Genomic DNA, 7,525 nt, shown 5'->3' with positions numbered 1-7,525 from the left:
AGAAAGGTTCTATTAATATGATTTTGACAAAGCCAATCATCTCAATCGATCCTTACGAAACCAACGATGGCTACAGTGTAGTATAGACGAAGTCCTCCAAAAAGATATTAAACTAGATCAGACTACATTGGTGCATGCTTTAATGTAGAGTTTGAGACCTGCTAAGTTGGCACTATCAGTTACAGCAGAGGACCTACCATAGGAGCAGGCAAAAAAGAAAGAAGTAGAAGTGAAGATTGATGATGTAAAGAGTAGAGTGTGAGCTGTTTTTTCCTAGATTGGTTATTTCAATTTGTGGGAGAAATACCTCAAATAGATGAATATGTATGATTATTTATTTATCCCTTTGGGTAATGGCAAGATATTTTATTTCACCTATGGTTTGACCATCTCTAGTAATAATTTAAATCATAAAAATAAATTTAATTCAAATTTTAATTATAATGACAATTCTCAAGTTTAAGAAACCTTGACGGGTCCGATAATAATGAAGAATGAGATATTTATGATATGGGTTACAACAACTCGGACAATGAAGCACCTATCTTCAATTTTTCAAGGAACTCTGATCACAATCAACTTAGTGTTCTTGAATTCAAAAATGCCTCTAGAAGAACCAATTATAGCTTTGGAAAAGGTGACACTAGATACAACCCAAGAATTTGAGGAAGTAACATATAAAAATTTTAGAAGTTGAAAAGTGTTAACTTAAAGAGAAACTCTGAAAGATAAGGAAAAAAACTAATCATTCATGGATAATTAGCTCCCTCGATAAAAGAAATTCTTATCTTGGACAAAACTGGAAAAAAAATAACAAGTGGATTACGACATACTTGCTCATCTTAGAAAGATTTTAGCTAAGGTAAGCATTTACAATGCCCTGATCTTGTCAAATGATATGAGGAAAGCTTTGATCAAGGCCTTACTTATTCTAGAAATAAGCTTAGGACAATTAGCTATCACCTCCTTACATGAGGAAGGATGTGATAGCTAATTGACAGATATGAGGAAAGCATTGTCAAATTAGGAGTCACTTTCATAAAAAAAGACTTGCTGCTCAGAACCACCAACGATAATCCTCCTCTTTGCATCTCCATCAACATCAACTGCTTCACGCTCTCCAGGTTATTAGTAGATCTAAGAGCATTCATTAATATAATGAATCTACGGACATTTTCATACTTAGATATCATACTCACAAGCTTACAACTGACAAAATGATGATAAGAGGCTTCTAATATAAAGGAGATAGAGCTCTTGGATCAATCACACTATCGTTGAGGATCAATGATTTAGTAACAACTGTAAATTTCCATACACTCTTAAACTTTATTTAATTCCCTAGTAAATCAACCATGAGATCATGAGTACAAGATGGTCCCTTCGTCTCTGCACCATTATATAATAATGAATTTTTGCTCTATCTCATGGTTTAGGGTGCATAGACGAAGGGACGAAGGGACCATTATATATGAGGAAACCATTATATAACCATGAGATCATGAGTACAAGATGCCTCCTCCCAAAACCTTTTTTACCTTGACAATGAATTTTTGCTCTATCTCGAGGTGCATTCTTCTGGGAGTTTATTTTACTGGGTTCATAGTTTTGTCCACTGCAAGTTTATGAACTGTAACTTCTGCTGACAGCCCTAACATTTCATCATAACTCAAAGTAAAACATTCTTTAAATTATGACAATAATTTTATCAATTCTATGGATTCTTCCTTATTGAGTAGAGAGATCATGAAGGTGGTTCGAGGATGCTCCTCAATTCTGAGGTTAACCTCTTTTAATTCATCCACTGTTTACTTAATTTCTTCATCAAATTCTGATGACGCATCACCTATCAACTGATCTTGATAGTCATCATCTACATCTAGGCAATCCTTTTCCAATCCACTAGTAACAACCATGCAAAATTACGAGTCATCGACTGGTCCTACAGTACCAAATCCAAGACCTTCTTTTGAGTTAGGAGTTTGACTTTTAACATTCCACAATTTTTCAAAAAGTTGTAGCTTAACTTCTGGTAATTTCTTTAGCACATATCACTATTGAATTAATTTTTGTGCATAAGGAGAAAAGTAACCAAAAGGTAATTCCATTAGCTCATTAGAATCATCTTCCAAATTTACATGATTTTCAGAACTAATAAAAGGGGAAACAAAGTAAAACTTGATCAGCGTCAAACCAACACTATGGACTTTCGTGACCTCTTCCTTGGCCTCTAAACTCTCAACCTTTTGATTGTAGATCTGAAAAAGGGTCATACATCCACATATTGGTTGATCCGATCATACATCGACTCATATTCATATTTCTCCACATCTTCCTAGGAAATTTCATATTGTGGTTTCTTCTATTTTATCATCATCATTTCTTCCTCAGAGCTTTCTTTATCAGAACTTTCTTCCATGTCAATGTTGATGGTCGGCCTAGTCCGTTCAATAATCGCGTTGATTCTTCCTCATCCAAGTCCCCGACCTCAATCTCGAGTGTATGGGCTAAAAGAACCTCTACTAGCTTGTTGTAAAGGAAAGGTAGTAGATCGTCAGAGTGCAGTTGAATAACATCTTCTTTGTCATTCTTCTGGATCTTCCACTTTATTTGCTACAATTTCACAGGAAAAGACATTTCTCTTTGGAGATTCATAGTAGGCAGTGTCTTCGTGAATACAAACTTCATGAACTGAACATGTTTGTAAATCTCCCTTGATACAATGTTCTTGTCCTTCTTTAAAATATTTAATGTAATGATGTAGAGACGATGAAACCATCTTATGCTCGTGAATTCATGGTCATCCCAATTCATGGTCATCCCTGAATTCATGGTCATCCCAGTAAAACATTGAAAGAGGTCTCTACATCGATGATGTGGAATTTTGCGGTTGTTATTAGTTCTACAACTTTCTTTAATAGTGTCATCAATCTAAGGTCTCTTTCTCCCTTTTAGTTAAATCATTTTAACATCATTTTATGAGTTGTAAGCTCTTGAGTTTCAATGCCCAAATATGTCAATGTCGTAGACTCATTAAGTTATGTGATGCTCTCAGATCTACCAAAACTTTGAACAACACAAATCTATCGATATTAATGGAGAATTGGAGTGGTCTATTGTGTTGAGTGGTACCGAGCAACAAGTCTTCATCTATGAAAATTATCCCAAGTTATTTTCTTAACGAACAAACTTCATCTGATGATGTGTTGGCCAACTGAGCTAAGCAAATCTTTGGGTTAAGCAAGGCTATAGCCAGAGACTCTCCCATCTCTTTTGACAGGATTAGAGCATCGTAAATTTTTAATTTGGTCGGCAACCTTCTAAGATGAGCCAGCACATTATAATCCACTTTATATAATCCTCCAATATTTACTTAATTATGTGGTTCTTCCACTGGCGAAAGTGGAGGTTGCTCTTTGACTAAAGGAAAATATGTTGAGATTTTCATACCTATTTTACACTAATTTTGATAATATTGCACTTTAAAGATAGGTATTTTTGATGTTTTGTTGCAAGTATGATGAATTATGGTCATTGGAGCAAAAATATACTAAAACGGTACAATTTGGAGCAAAAACAAGCAAGAAATTTGGAGCAAAAACGAGCAAGAAATGATATTTTGCCCTGTCACCTTTTGATAAGTCTTTGGATGCTTAATCTCATTTACACTTCTTGAATATTTTTGAATAAGATTACACTTTAAAGGTAATGATATTACACTTTAAAGGAATGTTGTTTTCAAGCTTATTTTGTAGGGCTATCTGTTAGAAACACAACGCAACTGAAATGGGGCGAAACGGAGCTAAAACGAAGCAAAACGGAACGAAACGGTGGAGATGCGCAGTCTGCTCACCGACGGTTCCCAAAACAGCGCCGAAGGTGAGATTTATCTGAGAAGACCAAAAAAAGACAGAAAAGCTCGCCGACAGCGCCCTCGAGCCTGCCAACGGCGCCCGGGACGATTATGGACCGGCTTTTGGCGGTTATGGCCGAAATTCAATGTATTTGAACACTTTTTGAAAGGATACTTGTAACAACTCTTTAAACTTTGTCTCTACACTTTAAAAGAATAAATTTATGTTAGAAAAAGAGATTTTTTTGTGAGAGGAATGTTAGGAAAAGTCTGGAGAAAGTTTAGGGTTTTTAGAATAGGAGTAGAAGAATAGGAGTAGAAATAGAATAGGAGTAGAAATATAGATTTCTACCCTTTTTGGAGAGATTGGAGAGGAGATTTTGAGAGAATTTGTAAGCAGATGTTCTAGCATTGCATATATCAACGGGAGACTTTGTGGGAGAGATATTTGTCTTTCTTTCAAAGGGAAAAAGCTAAGTACTGTGTTCTTCATTATCTTTTGATTTTTGTAAACACTTATCTAGTGGATTTGCTTTGGTTAAATGAAGTTTCCATTGTGTTTTCTTCGTGCTTTGTGATGGGCTTCTCTTACTCTCTCTTCTTGTTGGAAATAATGGTATGAGAAGATTATGCCTTTGTTTTCATTTTACTTTTCTTTTGTAATGAGTAGAATTCATGTTAGGATTTTGTGATGCATGTTAGAAGCGGATTTAATTATCAATGTGATGGTTTTTACTTGCACTTTATTTACATTATAATAAAGGCCTGTTGTAGTGTTATAATTCATTTTAATTGCATTAAGACCCTAGAGGGCTGTGTAATTCTCAACAAGTAATTCTCAACAAAGTAGAACCATCAGATTCCATGGATGGTTAAGTTCATGGGAGTTGAATGCAAATAAATAGGGAAATATACTTTGATGGGCGTAGAATTGGAGATTTTAGGGTGACAGACTAAAATCTCCAATTCGGTCCTATTGTTGGAGTACTGAAGCGGAGATGTTAGCCCTCAGGTGAGGGGAATGTGGGAGCTCCGAAGTGAGAGCCAATATCCTTCCAACCTAACCACAGATTCAGTAAACAAGCATAAGATTTGTTAATGTTCTTTATGCCTAGACCAAAGGGTAAAAGATAGGATTGCTCCTATTTGACACATACAATGTTTAATGCATCTCATTCCTTTACATTATCCAATTCAGTACATAAGAATAGTAGTTTTTAATCTTTCAAAATTCTCCAAAGCAATTCATCTAAAAAATGGGTTATCTTTAGAATTAATATTTGCATTTAGTTATAATTACTATCTTTACATTTAACACTTGCATTTAGGAGTAGTTGCTAGATAAAACCTCATTTTAATCGACATTCTAAACTAAGGATTAATTGTAGTAGACTAGGATTTGACTAAGGACCTCTTACATCGTTTCCCTGTGGGATCGATAAACGAGACTCCACTAGAGCTCTGTATTACTTGAGCGATACGTATACTTGCGTTTGAAATTGTGACTTTACAAAATCATTATAAATATATAAATTTGGGTTCATAAATTCTTGTTTATTAAAAGTTGCATCAAGTTTTTGGCGTCATTGCCGAGGATTTAAATCTTCTAGTAGTGGTGTCAAATTCTTGTATTTTAGGTATATAAAAGGTCAAAATTCTTGCATATTAAAAGTTGCATCAAGTTTTTGGCATCATTGACGGGGATTTAAATCTTCTAGTAGTGGTGTCAAATTGGTGTATTTTTAGGTATATAAAAGGTCGCTGTCAAGTTTTTGGCGTCGTTGCCCGGGAAGCTTCGGTAAGAAATTTAAGAGAATTTTAGTTGAAGTAATTAGGCTTAGACTTGGAAAACTATAGTGTCGTAAAAACTGTTTTGTGTGAAAAGTGTTTTATATGAAAAAGTGTTGAAAAAAAGAAAAAGAAAAAAAAATTGTTTTTATGAATGAAAAATAAGGTGTTCAAAATAAGGTGTTCATGAAAATGTTTTATTGTGTTGAATATATTTCATCTGTTATTTGTTTATTTGTTATTGTATTATTTGTTGTGTTGTGTATGCAAAACAAATGATCTACAGGACTTGCGCCTTAAGATCCCGAGTTTGAAAAAAATAAAAAAAAATAAAAATTCAAAGAGGACTAAAAAAACTAGAAATGGAAACGGAAAACTTTCAAAACAATAACTTAGAAAATCATCATACTTCATTAAGGGATTATGTAAATCCTATGACAGATGAAATTCACTCAAGTATACAAAACCCTATCGTAGAAGCTGACTCGTTTGAAATAAATCCTGAGATTATCCAATTGGTGTAGAACAATCAGTTTGGGGGAACTCCTTTGGAGGATCCCTATTTACACTTATCAAATTTTATAGAACTTTGTGCTATATTTTGTTATAACGGAATGTCAGACGATGTTGTTAGATAAGGCTTTTTCCTTTCTCACTAAGGGATAAGGCTAAAATGTGGTTATACTTATTAGCACCTAGCTCTATTAAAAATTGGGAGGAGTTAAAGCAGAAATTCCTAACTAAGTATTTTCCACCTTCAAGGACTACTAAACTTAGAAAAGATATTATCTCATTTTGTCAGTATGAAGGGGAATCAATATACGAAGCCTGGGAAAGACTTAAGGAACTCCTAAGAAAGTGTCCACACCATGCTCTGCCCAATTTGTTAATCATTCAAACTTTTTACAATGGGTTAGTATAATCCCTTAGGTTTATAATTGATGCTGCTGTTGGTGGATCATTAATGTCAAAACCATTTGATGAAGCTGTTGACCTCACTTTTGGTTGAGGTCTAGAAAACTTCTTTAGTAGCCTAGGTCTAGCCATAGGACTTTTCTATTGACTAGTCTTAGAAATTGGAAGAGGTACCCCACCATTAGAAATTCAAAGCCTTTCTCTTTACTCAACTTGAAGTTTCACATATTGATCTTAACTTCTAGCATTTTGTAGGTAAGATCATTATGAGAGAATTCAAGAAGAGTCCCTATAGGATTACTTGGCCTCAGGATTGACCCTGGGTGTTGACTTGAAACTAGGGTACACCATATCTTCACAATACATTAATCCATGGTTCATTTAGAATGGATATCTATCCAATTCTATGTGAAATGCCTAACTTGGCCTTTTGCCCCGAGACACCTCCAAATTACCTAACTGCCATTGGGACCCAAATTTGGCCAAAATACCCAAATTTTTGCCAAAATATCCAAAATTGATCAAAACTCATTCCAAATACTTTGAATACATCCAAATTTGCCAAAATTGACAAAAATTTTCCAAAAATGACCAAATTACTAAAAATCTAAAAATTCCAAAAATTCCAAAAAATTCCCAATAAATCCCAATAAATCCAAAATATTCCCAATTTCATTTTGTCCAACTACACCTTGGTCAAATTTGGTCAATTTGACCATCTTTGACAAAATCCCCAAATTAGCCCCAATATTGGCTAACACCCCAAATCTCAACAATTGAATGCCTTAGACCTCAAATAGGCATCCAATTTTTGTTGAAAATACTTTATAAGGTCATTTTGGACCAAACACAACAATCAATTTGAGCTTAGCCCAAAGCTAGCTCAAGTTAGACCCAAATTTAACCCTTAAAGGCTTAATTTAGGTCTAAACCCAAATCCATCAAAATCCACTCAAATTAACCATCAAA

This window comes from Phalaenopsis equestris, unplaced genomic scaffold (assembly GCF_001263595.1).
Source record: "Phalaenopsis equestris unplaced genomic scaffold, ASM126359v1 Scaffold001325, whole genome shotgun sequence".
Classification (NCBI taxonomy): Eukaryota; Viridiplantae; Streptophyta; class Magnoliopsida; order Asparagales; family Orchidaceae; genus Phalaenopsis; species Phalaenopsis equestris.
This window is presented reverse-complemented; position numbering follows the sequence as displayed.